General features: G+C 41.3%; 1 long non-coding RNA gene across 1 annotated transcript in view; it reads right to left on the bottom strand.

Annotated features, from left to right (window-relative positions):
• Positions 1-13629, bottom strand: part of LOC126752095 (uncharacterized) — a 320020-nt gene extending 306391 nt beyond the window's left edge. The window contains exon 1 of the long non-coding RNA XR_007665957.1: positions 13588-13629. This is a non-coding gene — a long non-coding RNA (uncharacterized LOC126752095). The remainder of the gene's footprint in view (positions 1-13587) is intronic.
• Between the last annotated feature and the right edge of the window lie 879 nt (positions 13630-14508).

Here is a 14508-nt window from a genome sequence, read left to right as displayed (position 1 = left end):
TTTGGGAAGGGCAATTTGGTGTTGATGTTATTGTTGTTTTTGTTATAACTAGTGGTTTGGCATTGTTGTTGTCGTTGTTATTATTATTATTATTATTGTAGTATTGTCTGATTTCCCTAACTGTCTGTTGACTATGATGTGCTGATGATGCGCTCACAGGGCTGTCAGAAACGTGATCATCCATCGCATCGGGCCCGGACGTTGCTTAAATTTAACAGTTAGCATTTGACTGAATGACATGATAATCGCCTGAAATTGCTTGCAAACAAAAATTATTCAAACATTTGGCGAGTAAGACTGAAGGTAAAGCACTCATGAGATCTAGAGGAGAGGAGGAAGTCAAAGATTTAGAAGAAGACCAAATTATTTTCGAGAAAAAAGATTCAGTTTCATTTTCCTAACTAAAATTGTTAAACCAGAATATATGTATGTACCGTAGTACTTTGCCCTTCGACGGTGTGGAAGAAAGGGAGACTTATTTTGGTTAAGTTCCGAGCCACTGTTCGAAGTAATCATTCGGTGTCAGGTTCAGACTATATGGTGGATACATAAGAATGGCCTAACGAATCTCCGGAACTTCTTGCGTATCACTATCGATGTCTGCGTGGCCTGGCGTGGGACTGATGGGCCACAATAACGCTCCTGTTAGTCAAAGTTGGCAGGTTCAGAGCGACTACTTCCTTCAGACGTTAAGAGTATAGGTCCAAATTAGGAGTCTCGCCATAGAAAAACAGCTCATAGGAGTTGACCCTCAATTCTAAGCTCCGGAACTTCTAACTGATGGATTACAATTACGCTCCTGTTAGCCGAAGTTGGCAGTTTCTGGGCGACTACAATCTTCAGACGTTGAAAGCATAGGTCCGAATTAAGAACCTCGCCATAGGGGAAAAGCTCATAGGAGTTCACTGTCAATCCTGATCCAAACTGGGTAAGATCCTAGAAATAACAGCTCTTGGTCGTGTCCGTGAACTGGGCTCTAGTGCAACTTCATTTTGAGTATTTTACCAGGTTCCTTTTTATCCAGAATAGACCTTGACATAAAAAACCTAAGTCCTGCATGCAATGAGTCTCCGCATGACACTAATCACCTCTTTGCGTGCATGATGAAACCAACTCACTTAACTTCCTTCATCCGCTGGTCCGAAACCGTTGGAACAGTTCGTTTCCTGGGCTTATCGATAAGTCATTTCAATAACAACTAACTTACTGATTTCTCCCAAGGAGAATATGGAAAATCGTTACAACAACAACAGCAATCGTCCTTCCTCTCCGCAATTCGACTACGACTGTCTTTGGTTGACATGTTTATAAGTGAACCTCCAGTAACCAACGATTTATAGACTGAAGATCGATCCAGGAGAATTTTGGATTAATTTTTGCTTCTTTTTGCAAAACCAATCTCCCGAAAATGGAACACGGTGGCCAAGTTTTATTAAGATATGTCAAGTTTAATTCGCACGATCGATTGTACAGTTGAACAGACATAGTATATCCGATACTACTCTTCTCCAGAAGGTTTTGATACCTATCACAAGTATTCAAATTTTCCAAAACTTTGATGATGAGCTCGTGTTTCTTCCCAAAAATATGGTATTCCACAGTTCTCAACAAGGAAAGGTTAAACGTATTGGGATTGCTGTTGATTTTCGAAAAGGATTAAATCCGAAAAGTACTTTTTTAGACATGATATGTCACGCTTAATGAATACCAAGGAAATAAGGGGTGTTTTTTTCTATTGATCGGTCAAAACGACATTCTCATAGGATTAAAATAGCGCGAAGCGCAAAAGTACGATTACTTCATTAAAGGGTTTGGTCAATCTTCCGTACCTATTCGCACACTATGGAGATACTTGCAGGTTTCACTAAATTTCCGAATGGTTGAAAGATCTTTATGAGAAACTTTTTACTTCCGTGGTATCCATTGCCTTTGGAGTACCATCAGCTTTAAAAAGTTTAAACAAAACTGCTGCGAAGCGCTGCCAGAAGCCAAAAATAAAAAATAAAAGGCACATGGGTATTCATTATATTTATGTAAGTATTTTACATATGCTCAGCTATAAATGTGCTTTTATTTGATTATTTCTTCTTCTTCTGCCTACCACGATATGAGCGCCGCCCCTACAATGGTAGACAATGCTGCCGGTGTGCTCGAAATACATTTGTTTATGCTAAAATCATCCAATTAGCAAGATTGTTATTTTTTGTGTATTTTCACTGATGTGGCGCGACTGATATTGTTGCTGGACGCAACCAGCAGTCAACAGTTGGTAGGTAACAACAACAATAGCAACAAGAGCGAATAGTCGTATGTTAAAGTATACAAAACGCAGTTGTAGGAGCAATTGCAACAACTGCTTTGTGCCACAGCGCCCTTTCATTGAGAGCAGCGCGTCTAGTAGACGCCTATGAAATGGCCAAAGGGCTATGTAAAGCTCAGTTAAGTAAAGACTGATGGAGTAAAGAGAAGACATATGAGCGCAGTACGATAAGTACTTAGACTACAAAGAAAAAGTGAAATTTAGTAGATTGAAGTTATACTATATTTCTCAACATAGTCTCCTTTTAGGTCATTGCACTCCTAGAAATGCTCCAACTTCTTTGATTTGTCAGCAAAATAATTTTTCTGGAGATGTGGAACATCCTCCATCGACAGGTTCGGTCCCCTCATGTGAAAGTTTAATGCCAATGAAATCAACAAGAAATCTTTCCATTCCGAGTCGTTGGATACTAGACGAGATTTTGTTAGGGTGATTCCCTCTCATGCGCCTTATTTAATAAATTCCTGGTAAATGTGATGCATGCCGTTAATCTGAACACAGTATCATTATCTTCTCTAAAAGAACCATGCTTCTGAGGTAGATGACGCTAACATTATAAGCCGTCAGCGCAGTCTTAGAAAAATAAGCGAAAGAGGTAGGACTTGTAGTAAGCGAGAGCAAGGTCAAGTACCTGGAAACCAGACGTAAGTGTTCCTCGCGTCTTGGGAACTACGTCCTTTTTGGTAGTCATAAATTTGAAAAAGTGAAGGACTTTGTCTCTCTCGGAAGCAACAAAAATACCTCTAACAATATAAGTCTGGAGATTAAGCGCAGAATAGCTCTTGCTAACAGATGTCATTTTGAGATTGAAGAACAATAAATTCGCTCTAGTCTTTTAATTAGTCTCTTATCATTCCCGTCCTATTATACGGCGCAGAAACATGGATGATGACGAACCAAGATGAGATATCATTTGGAGCATTCAGGAGAACTGTTCTGCGCAAGGTCTTTGGAACCGTTCATGTGAGTGATGAGTACTTAAGAAGATGGAACCATGAACTTTATGAGTTCTAAAGCGACATGGATATAGTTAAGTGCATAAAAATATAGAGAATGCGGTGGATAGGTCATACTGTACCATGCTACAACGCAAAGCTCCTTCGCTTCGAGACCCATGGATTTACAACGGAGTTAAGCATTCAATGAAAAGAACAAGTATAGGATAGGAATCTGTCTTTACGTATGATACGCAGCTGGCTTACCCTCGCAAAGGATAAGGATCTAAAGGAAGTAAAGGCAACGGATAAAGTTTTGTCTTCTCGGCCCGATCGACCCATGATTGTAGTGCCAGTGAGCAAAAATCAGAAGAGGTTTGTAGTTTCCGCGACGATATACCCCTCCTTGAGTGGAATTTCTATCCAACAAATGACTTTTTTCAAAAGGAGGCACATTGGCTCGAATTTGGAGGTTAAGGTGCGTGAGACATCAGTTTGCAGCGTAATTCCCATTCGGCGGAGGAACGGCGAAGGTGTGAACCAGTGGAAGAGTACGTCGACCCAAAAATGGGGTCGTTTTCCCTTTTTCTAAGTAGTTAAAGGTGCATGAGACAATAGTTCGTAACCGATTTGGTAGGGATACAGCAGAAGTGAGACCCAGTTCGTAGTCATGGTGGAATTCAATAATTCGACATGTAACCATTTTGTTCTTTTTCACGTAAACACCTTTCTGATGGATGGGAGAATTTTCACATTTTTTGGAACAGCTTTTTCGAATGTTCCTTGGCCTTCGGTGTATATCAGCAGATTCCTGTTTGGTCGACAGTCATCGCTATGCAACTCCTTCAAAATGCGCTTAAACAGCATCAAACATTGCTATGAAGTCAGCCGTCCAAAGGGGGAAATCCGGCCCAGTGCTTACATGACCGCTCTCGTACTTATGCACATATAACGCTTTGAGCTCGCCCCATTCTTACTTGAGTTGTAGTTGTAGTTATTGTTTGTTGTACTAGGTTAGTTAGTTGTTGTTTGTACGCCTTCGGGTGTTGTGCTCCAGTTGTATTGCCCTTTCGCAGTCATCGAGACAATCAGCCAGCCGGCCATATCTACATACATATGTAGGCCCATATGTATATGTGTAGTCGAAACAATAACAATTGTAATGAATTTTGAATGTCGTTAAGGATGCTAAACAGTGAGCTGAGGCTAACAACAATATAAAAGTGAAGCAAGCAGAAGAAGAAGAAGCGAAGTAAAAATACGAGTGAAAAAATTACTTAGGGCCTAAAGGAAGTACAGCAGTTAGTGAATTGTTACAAGTCGGTCGATATACATACATACATATATACATACCGACATATCTACATAGCCAGATTTGTCGCTTGCATTTTGCATATTTGCTCACAGATTATGCGATATGAATATGGTTCCCACCGACAGCAGCAGCACTATTCGAACCATTGCGCTTACAATCGTACACACGAGTTTATACGAATGCACGTTAAGGATTTTAGTGCGCCAATAAACGGCTTCAGGCCATACTATTTGTGCTGTAAGCAAAAGCGAAAAATTGTCTGATTGCCAGCGATTAAATGGTGGGCGCTAGCGAGCTCTGCTCAGCTAAAATTCCAAGTGACTTATCCCCACATTTAACGTTCAGGAATTAGTGGCGATTTGTAGGCATTCAACTGATACATACAAATGTGTCAGCGATATGTGTAAGGAAAATCGAAATGAATTCAACACATTAAGGCACGTAGCACCACAATGGATTTAGGCGCTTGCTTGCGCTTCGATGTTCTGATATTTTTAGTAAAGGAGCGGGCACAAAATATTTTTATTTTATGTTGTATCATTGTGATATTCCCAGACTTCAGCTGGTTACGTACTGGCTATGAAATGCACCGTTTAGAAGGTGCTTTTATAAAGGTACTCTCATAGAAAACCTCCCCCCCATTGGCTGAAAAACTGAGCCCGTAAATTTTCACAAACTTCTTTTGAGTGAAACAGGAGCCAGGAAAGTCAGTCGCTATATTCAGGAACAGGAAGTAATCATTTGGTTCCAGGTCCCAACTAAAATGTGGTTGCATTAGAACTTCTAACCAACCAAGCTCCTGCTGCTTTTGGCAAGTAATTATCATGTGTATGGCCTGGCGTTGTCCTGATTGAGCACACTTCTGCTCCTATTGGCCAAAGCTGACCGCTTCTGGGCGATTGCTTCCTTCAGACGAATTAAGTGTTGACAGTACACAGACAGTACTTAGGTAAACCTTCCTGACCGTTAATCCTAATTTAGTCAAAATTAGCGCCGGCTCATCGTGATTCGACCACGACCGTCTTCGCATGACGTTGTCGTAGGTGATCCATTGTTCATCGATTTAAACGATATTTTCAACACTTGGTTCTCAAGAGCGTAGTACATCATTGAGCTATATAGGATTAATAATAAATTTCGTTTTACTCCGCCGCCTATATGAGGAGGAAGAAGAATTTTTGAACCAAGATCACTCCATTTGAGCCTCAAAGCCTGTTATGCTATGTAACAATGTCTCCTGTATTCAGTCCAATACGAATGGCATAAGTAAAGGGTTTATCATATGATCGGAAACTACACAATAACTACATGAGAACTAAGGAAAGTCCTCATTGAATTGACAGCAATGAACCGTGTAATCAGTAAGAAATATACACTTCTCTTTATGAAGATATGACTGAGTTTCTTCGCGAAAGAGTTGATCTACACACTGGAAGCAGGTGTGGTTGTAGTTCGATTTTTTTCATTTTCTAATAATATCGAGAGAACAGAATGGTATCATTTGTTAACGTGTTGTTCAAATCACCTTATCAGATCACATTTATCGGAGAAGTTGGTGGAGCCAAATGCGACCTCGTGCTCGTATCGGGCTTCCAGTCGAACCTATAAAATAGATATTGCGTTACTGCGATTCTTCTCCTTTCATCTAAGACGGCAGGGTGATTAGGCTGGAAAGAACCCAAAAGCCATATCGGCAAGCGCCGATACTCCAAAAAAAGAAATCTCGCGCTCCGCTCAGTGTCACAAAGAAACCATAAACTATGTCTTCGAAAGAGTGGTCCTTGGAATACTCCCGACGGAAACCAGAGCGGAGCTGTCTCCAGCGGGGGTCGAAGGAGAAGGCAGAGGGGATAAAAAAATTAGAGTTGTCAAATTTGTGTGGATGAGCGTGAAGTGGCAACATCCATGCACTTTCTCCTGCATTGTCTCGCCTTTGCAAGACTAATGTTGAAACGTCTCGGCAGTTTTACCTTCGGGGAACCAGGAGATTAAGCCGATACTGGCAGTAATCGCATTAACAAAGCACTTTGTCGATTTGTAAGGATTTTTTGATCTATTATGTACTCGCATATTGGCCAGAAATGTCTTGGGAAGCAGGGCAACAGTGGAAGGGTTTGTCAGAAGCAAGCAACTTCACTTCTACTGGGTGCGAGGACACAAATGCATCGAACGTAATGAAATAGTGGACGAGATTGCCAAGAATGGTGTGCGGCTAACATCCGAAAACGTGATCAACGTTGGGAAATCCATACATTGTCTACACGACGATCTCGACAGAAGTATGGTAAAGAAAATCAAAACCCAATGGAACGAGTCACCGGGGTGCAAACTGCAAAAGTCATGTGTAAAACGGTAGATCGAAATTACACAAAATTTCTATTGGCACTCGATAAAAGACACACGCCGGCAGGATGGGGCTGACAGATAGAGAAGACTGCAGGAAATGTCTAGAGCAGGGCACCAAGGAAACAATGTCCTGTGGTACTCACAGTATAGTACACTGGAGGAGGTATCGATTGTAACGTCGCAGAGTCTGTTAAAATTCGCGTCAAGCGCAGGCATTCTAAACGATGACCTCTTGGACTTAGCAAGTAAACTCTGGTATTGCAAAAGACCAAAACTGGTCTATGCGGGACTTCTTGACCTACTAGATTAACCTAACCTAACCTAATTAGATCATGTCGTCCGAATGGATGAAAACACTCCAGCTCTGAGAATATTCGACGCAGTACCGCACTACGTTCAAGACTCAGGTGAAGAAGGACCTGGCTACACTTGGAATCTCCAATTGGCTCCAAAGAGTGAAAAGGAATAATGATTTGCGCGCTGTTGTAAACTCAACTATAATCGCGTAAGGGGTGTCTCCGCTAATAAAGAGGAAGGAGAAGATAATCGCTATATAGGAAAGTTTTGTTATTCAATAAAAATTGCTTGGCAATTTAGCGAGAAAATTAAGAAACAAGAAATTTACTTTTTAATGGAAATTTTCCACAGATTATTTCGTAGGCATTCGAACCGTTAATTGCACTAATTACATATTTTGATTTCGAAAAGAAAATAATACAATTAATTTTGAAAATTTCACCTTAAAGCGCTGAGAAATAAATAAATAAACTCATTCATTAGCGATTCATTCATTTTCAGGCGCTTTTTGAAGGCAGTTTATCTTCATTTTTGAGCATAAAAAACATTGAAAATTTTCCTTAACAAATTGGAAACTTTTTTGGATGTATATGTGTGTATGCATGTTAGTGCCGCGGCCATTAAGCGAGCGCAGGGCAATTAATTCCTAATTAGACTACAAACACAAATAAAACAATAAACGGCTGTCAACGCGATTTTTAATTGCCTTTCAAATAAACAAAAATCGCACGAAATAACAAAAACAAACAAACGAAAGGCCGCGCTGGTGAAAGGGCCATTTAAAGGTGAAGTGCCTCGGAGTCGTGTTTGTGGCAAATAATGCGCGTGTTGCCACCTACTGACACGGCTGCAACAACAGCGTGCGATAAACAAGCAAAATATCGATATATTTTCACATTATTGTGGGGAAATGATAATATTTACGCTAACAAAGCGTAAAAAATAATATTACAAAGATTTATGCCAAAATGCGTTGCGGTTACCGTTAAAGTGGTGGTCTAAATTGCTTAGCGGTTATTGGTGTGCTGGCCGCCAAGTGCTTGCGTGTGTGCGTGCATGTAACTGTTACACTTAATTTCCTTCTCTGCTTTATTTCAAATAAATTATGAAAATATAATGATCTCACGTGGAGCGCGACGCGCCGCCGAAAAAGGTGTAAATGCGCGCGGCATGTCGCGTTGCAAGCACAAACTGTGGCGTTCGGTACGCGCAGCTTCGAACTCGCGCTGTGCACCAGATGCTTAGCCATGCTGGCGGCGCCTAAAGCATTGGATTACATGAAATCAAGCTGTCCGCGCGACAGGTGTGCTCCGGCGGCGCGCTACTAGCCGCGCTGTGTTGCGCGTCCTCAACACATGAACTCACGTGAATACGGGTGAGCTGCCATTATGCAGTGTCATACCAGCAGACAGCTGTGCGCGCCAATGCAAAGCGCTTCTGCAGTGTTCGCCTCGGCTGTTGGTGCGGCGCATATCGCCCGCTGCGTTAATCGCTTGATTAAAGATGTTTTAATCGCTTATTATGCGCCACTGTGGCTGCTGGCAAGCGCGCAAGACAAGCAACCGCAACAACAACACAAAAAATTAAATACAATCCATTAAACAAATGTTGAAACTTTCTGTTCGACTTTTCCAGCGGTCCAAGATTACAAATTTATTACCTTGCTTATGAGTTTATTGGCTTTCGGTGGCCATTTGGAGCGGATTCTATTGAGTTACAATTATTGAATGCATTTATGTCTATAATGGGCTGCAATTTTATGGCTGATATTGTTGGATGCATATGAAGCGTTCGAAGGGGTCAAACCAGTGAACAATTTATGAACTCAATTTCGTAATAAGGACACCTGTTGATGTTGTTGTTAGAAGGGTTACCTAGTCCACATTAAGATGGTAAGGTTCAGATAAGCTTTCATTGAGGTCATCCAACGGTAGGACCAGAAAACGTGCTGTTTTGACGGGGTCGGACCATAGGGAGAGGAGTGTCAGATGTGTATGATTAACTGGGCATACAAAGCCATTCACTGAGACGGACTCGGTGAAAGTGTTTACGGCTCGGGAATGGCGGTTAGTGCTCTGGAGAGACTGATGGACTGGTACAAAAGGAAGCGCACTACGAGGTACTATCTATCAGGAGCGCAACATGCTTACTGTAAAGGCAAGTTAGTGGATAATGCCCTGCATACTTTCGTGTCATGGCTTGAGGAAGTCATTTGGGTTAAGGAATTCGCCGTTGGGACCATCATTGATATTGAGATAGCTTTCAATAATGTCATGCTGGAAGAAGTCGTTACTGCTCTGGACGGTCTTGGTGTTTAATCAAACCTCAAACACCTCATTCTCAGTCTTCTGTGCGACAGAGTGAGTAGGAGAACCCCACAAGGTGGAGTTCTCTCCTCTTCTGAGGATCCAGGTTGTTAACGACCTGTTTCAAAAACTTGAGGATCGTAGCTGCCGAGTGATTGCCTATGCAGACGATGTAGTACTTATGCTCAAAGAAAAGTTTCTGAGAACCGTGTACGAGTTGGCGCAGGGGTATCAGCGTCGTAACAAATTGGGCAGTCGGAAGTGGTCCGAGATCGTTTTATTTTCTAGAAGATATGAGATCCAGGTGGCACCACTGCCACAAATGGGAGGCATCCGTCTGCAACAGGAGGATACAGTGAAATATCTAGAGCTGGTTCTGAATAGGAAGCTTTCATGGAAGACGAATATAGAAGAGAGAGCAAAAAAGGCACCGATTTCGCTTTGCTGGTTTAGAGGAGCCATTGCCAAAAGATCGGAGTGGTTCGAAAGTGGTTCTCTGACTCTACGATGCCCTAGTTAAGCCCTTTAAATTCTATGGAATCTTTATGTTTGTGGAGGGCTCTAGAAAAGACCACACTTGCAGAGAAACTCGAGAGCATTCAACGGGTGGTGCACTAAGGTCCATTTCAACCATGGCACTTAACGCCATCTTGTATTGCTCTTAGTGCCCGTAGAATCTGGGTCCTTAAAATAACACGTATCTGCACACTTGGATATCCTCACACCCTTTGATTTCTTACCGGATCACTTGGATCATGGAGTCGACAAACCGAGGTCTGGCGGCTTCTTCTCTGCCCATATACCGACGAGGGAATTGCGGATGGGAAGAAGCAGTTAGAGGAAAAGGACAGTGAGCTTCTTTACGGTTAGGTGAAAGCTTCGGAGAAAGGTTGGTGGAGGGGTTTACTGACAGGAGCTCTCTATCAGCTTCCGACTTCCTCACTATTACAATGTCTTACAAGCCGAGGTTGTAGCCATTAGGGTAGCATTACATCTCCTGCTCCGGAGTGCAACCTCCTTCAGAAATGACCATTCACTCAGCGATACCAGCCTTATTCTCATTAACAGTGTGTTCAGGGTTGGTCGAGGACTTCCTAACTTAGCTATCAATAGCATCGAGAGTCCTTGTGATAAGACTGGACGCTTGGATCACCTTGTATATAAATCATAGTCAAAGTAAGAAAGCTAAACTATTTCAGAAGCGATGTTGAGTACTCAAGGCCTTGGCTTTTCATTGCTTTTTTTGCTATAAGCTATCAAAGGGTCAAGTTCCTTGAAGCCAAAAGTACGGTTTATAAAATAAGCAATTCGCACTTTAAACAACAAATCACTCAAATTTCTAATCTCGCATTCGCGATCACATACCATATAAGCCGCGATTTAACGAACGCGCGACTGACTTGTGAGGCTTACGCGTCTAACTATAAATATTGCCACAATTGACCGCCTTTTGGGGGAGCGCGCAATGCCACTGAGAGCAGCTACAATTGGTTTGGCCACCTACCAGGCGCGCCGAACCATTTGCAGAACAAATTTAATAATTTAGCAGCGTATTTGACGAACTGCACGAATGATGAGTAAGTGAAGCGCGAATACAAAACTAAGGTTGAGTGCATAGTAGAGCGCAGAAAATGTTAGTGCTTCAATCTGCGCTTAGCTTAAGACCAGTGCTGCAATGACATTTACGCTTGGCGCTGCAGTGCGCGGAGCGCGTTTGTCGCTCTAGTACTGCTTCCATACCTTTTACAATTAATATATTTAAAATATATCGGCGCGCTGTTGGTAATGCTTGTCAATGTTGGTGGCAATATATTGGACAAGCTGACAACAGTTGTTTTGTTGTTTGCAATGCATCAACTCTGCTTAGACTTACTTGCTGCTAGCGCTGTCATGAGCGACGCGCCGCTGTGGCATTTATCTGCCCGCCAATCATACAAAGTATGAATTGAACTACTACAGGACTACAACGACTACATGTGTGTCATATGTATATGTTGAAATGTATGAAGCGCGCATTCCAAACTGCAATAATACAGCTGTTTTTCTACCGCGTTACGTGAGCATATCGCTGTCATTCATACATTCAATCATTTATCAATTGATTAGACCGCATTGCAAGGCATTACTTTCTCGACCGCATGGCGCGCAAATGTGCGTCGCTTCACTTACTTAAGATGCGCGCTGTCCGCCTACCGCGTTCGCTCACGCGGGGCTTTTCATCATCAATGCGTACGTACTGCTTATTGCGCTTTTTATTTCAACTCTGCTTTTATGTGTGCAATTGAGTGGCAAGTTGAAAATTGTGATTTGCGACCATGACGAGCGCAACTCAATTGTCATTTGAGCTGTTTGCGCGCGGCATTAAATGTGCGTTTTAAGCATCGACGCGAACGCGCGCGGTATTATGTGTGCAACACAATCTTCAACGCAGACGCGATATTAGATGTAGAGGACAAGCGTTGAAGCGAAAGAGCGCGGGGATAAAAGTGCAGTGCAAATATCGACGCGAACGCCCGCGGCATGAAAAGTGCAGCATAAGCACTGACTCGAATGCGCGCGCTTGAAGTGTGGAATACAAGCTTTGACGCAGACGCGCGCGGTAAGAAATGTGCATTGACGCGAACGCGCGTGGTTTAAGTGCGGAATACAAGCTCCAACGCGAACGTGCGCGTCATGAGATGTGCAGTGTACGCATCGACACGGAGGCGCGCGGCAAGAAATGCGCGGTGTACCCATCAACGCGGACGCGCGCGCTAGCCGCTCATTGTCAAAGTTGCCATAAATATCATCTTTTTTGAAAATATCCAACTGCGCGCTGTGGTGGCGGTGCCGGCTCAATGTTGACTTTCAATACAATAAGTAGCCGTAAAATATATCAAACGCGTTTGCTACTTAACTGCAGCGTTCTTGCCGTTTTTGGTTGCGCACTGCGAGTGATTGTTGTGGCTTATTAAGCGCTGTTCGTATTGCTTATGTAATATATATGTATTTTGTTTCTTTTTGTGATTAATTAAATTGCAAAATACCGAGCATGATTTACAATGATGAATTTATTTATTTATATGAGCGGCGAGGCGCTGCCAACACATAAGTACATACAAGCGACGCGCATTACGACGTCGCGCGTCACACTTACAGGCATATGTATGTGTGAATTTGTATTTCAGTATATTTATGTATATGCCGCATTGCAAGGTTTCTTTTTGATGAATTGTTCACAGATAAGCGGCGCGTTTGATGCGACAATATCACACAAATCGTCCAAGTTGACTTGCAGACCAACAGGCAAACTTACGTTGTGTTGTTAGTTTGCGGTTGTGGGTAGGTCGCGCTTCAGACTACTGCTGCTGCTAGTATTGCAGTGCTGCAATCGCTACTGTTTCGGTTTATGTTTATTCGTCACTTTTCATCATTTTTGGCATGTGCTGCGACCTCATAACCCAGTTCACTTATGGAATTTTAATTCAATCGTTTATGTTATAATTTATTGTTTTGTTATTTTTTTTATAATTTTTTTATCGGAAACATTTCCAGAAAATGCATTTTGCAATTCGAGATACGTGGCGACAGAAAAGAACAGCAGAGAAGCCTTGATTCCAGCTCAGCTTTAACTAACTTTAAAAAGTCTATTTTTATAACAGTAACTGAACCTTTTGTTAAAAAAAAAGTTCGTTACAACGTCTAAGAGAAGTTGAAGCTCTAGGCTTACGTTGAAAAAATAACAGGCGAAAAAATGACAGCCGAGCTTGTCACGACAGATTTCAGCGTCGAACTATAATTGCGTTTCGTAAAAGCTTAAAATAACGAGTAGTTCAAGGTATTTTCCCAAATCCTTATTTGAAATGCTTTCGAAAATTACAAGAAAGTTTTTAACTTTAGTAAAGTATGCCCTTATAAAACTATAGTATCCTCAGTATTAAAAACATACCACTTTCGCTTATAAATGAAAGCTTTAAAAGCTTTATTCACAAGCTTTAAAAGCTTTATTATTTCACAAAGTTTTTTCAGAAAAAACTAATATTTAAAAAAAAATTAAAAAAGAAATAGTTTAAATAAAAAAAGACTTACCGACATAGAATAATTCACATTACAATAGCAATTAGTAACCTGAAATGATAAAAAAAAAGTTTTGAATATACGGTATTTCATATATTTTGGTGGTTAGGTTAGGTTAAAATAGCTTATGTTAAGTTCAATGCTATATACATTTTTGCAGCTAGAAAATCTACTGTAATTAGATTTTATAAGTCGACAAGGCGCGTTGAGGCCAAAATTAATCTAATTACATGTTTAATATCTATTCCAACTAGCTCAGCGAGATGTCTGGAATTGTGGACTCTCAGATATTTAAGCCTTGTTCTCGCAAAGGCGTGACAATTCCCATTGCCTCTACTTCCGAACAGCTCCTACAATTTGCATTGGATAAGATTCTAAACCTTACCGCGTGGACACCGATAGGGTTAATGAATAGCTAAAGCCTCTACAACTATGAAAAGGCTAACCTTACTACAGGCGAGGAGCTCATTAGATCTTTTGCGATGCATTTTATGCCAAAAGCCTTGAGAGCGCAATAACTAATAGTGGCGTTTACCAAGCTCACCAGACATTATAGAAAGGTTTACCTATTTTTTTGAGAATCATTAAACAAAATATTACCGAGCAAAAAGTTAGAGGTGTTCGGCCAAATCATAAACAGAAGAATTATAACTAATGTTTCCCAAATTATGGTACAAAGACGCCTAGCCAATGACTTAATAACCAATTTCGCTTCACTAAAAGTCCGACTTTTTTCAGGATTTTTTGATATATCCTTCTTTGTTACACAGTTAAGTAAACTGCTTTTTATTTCAAACACACTTCGTATAGAAGCACTTATGTATATATAAACGGAATTAAGACTAGGCCTACGTCCTGGATAAAGTTTATGAATGTCAAGAAGACAGTGTGTTCAGATATTCGAGATTTGGGAAAATTGTGGAAAATCTGAAC

This window comes from Bactrocera neohumeralis, chromosome 3 (assembly GCF_024586455.1).
Source record: "Bactrocera neohumeralis isolate Rockhampton chromosome 3, APGP_CSIRO_Bneo_wtdbg2-racon-allhic-juicebox.fasta_v2, whole genome shotgun sequence".
Taxonomy (NCBI): domain Eukaryota; kingdom Metazoa; phylum Arthropoda; class Insecta; order Diptera; family Tephritidae; genus Bactrocera; species Bactrocera neohumeralis.
This window is presented reverse-complemented; position numbering and strand designations above follow the sequence as displayed.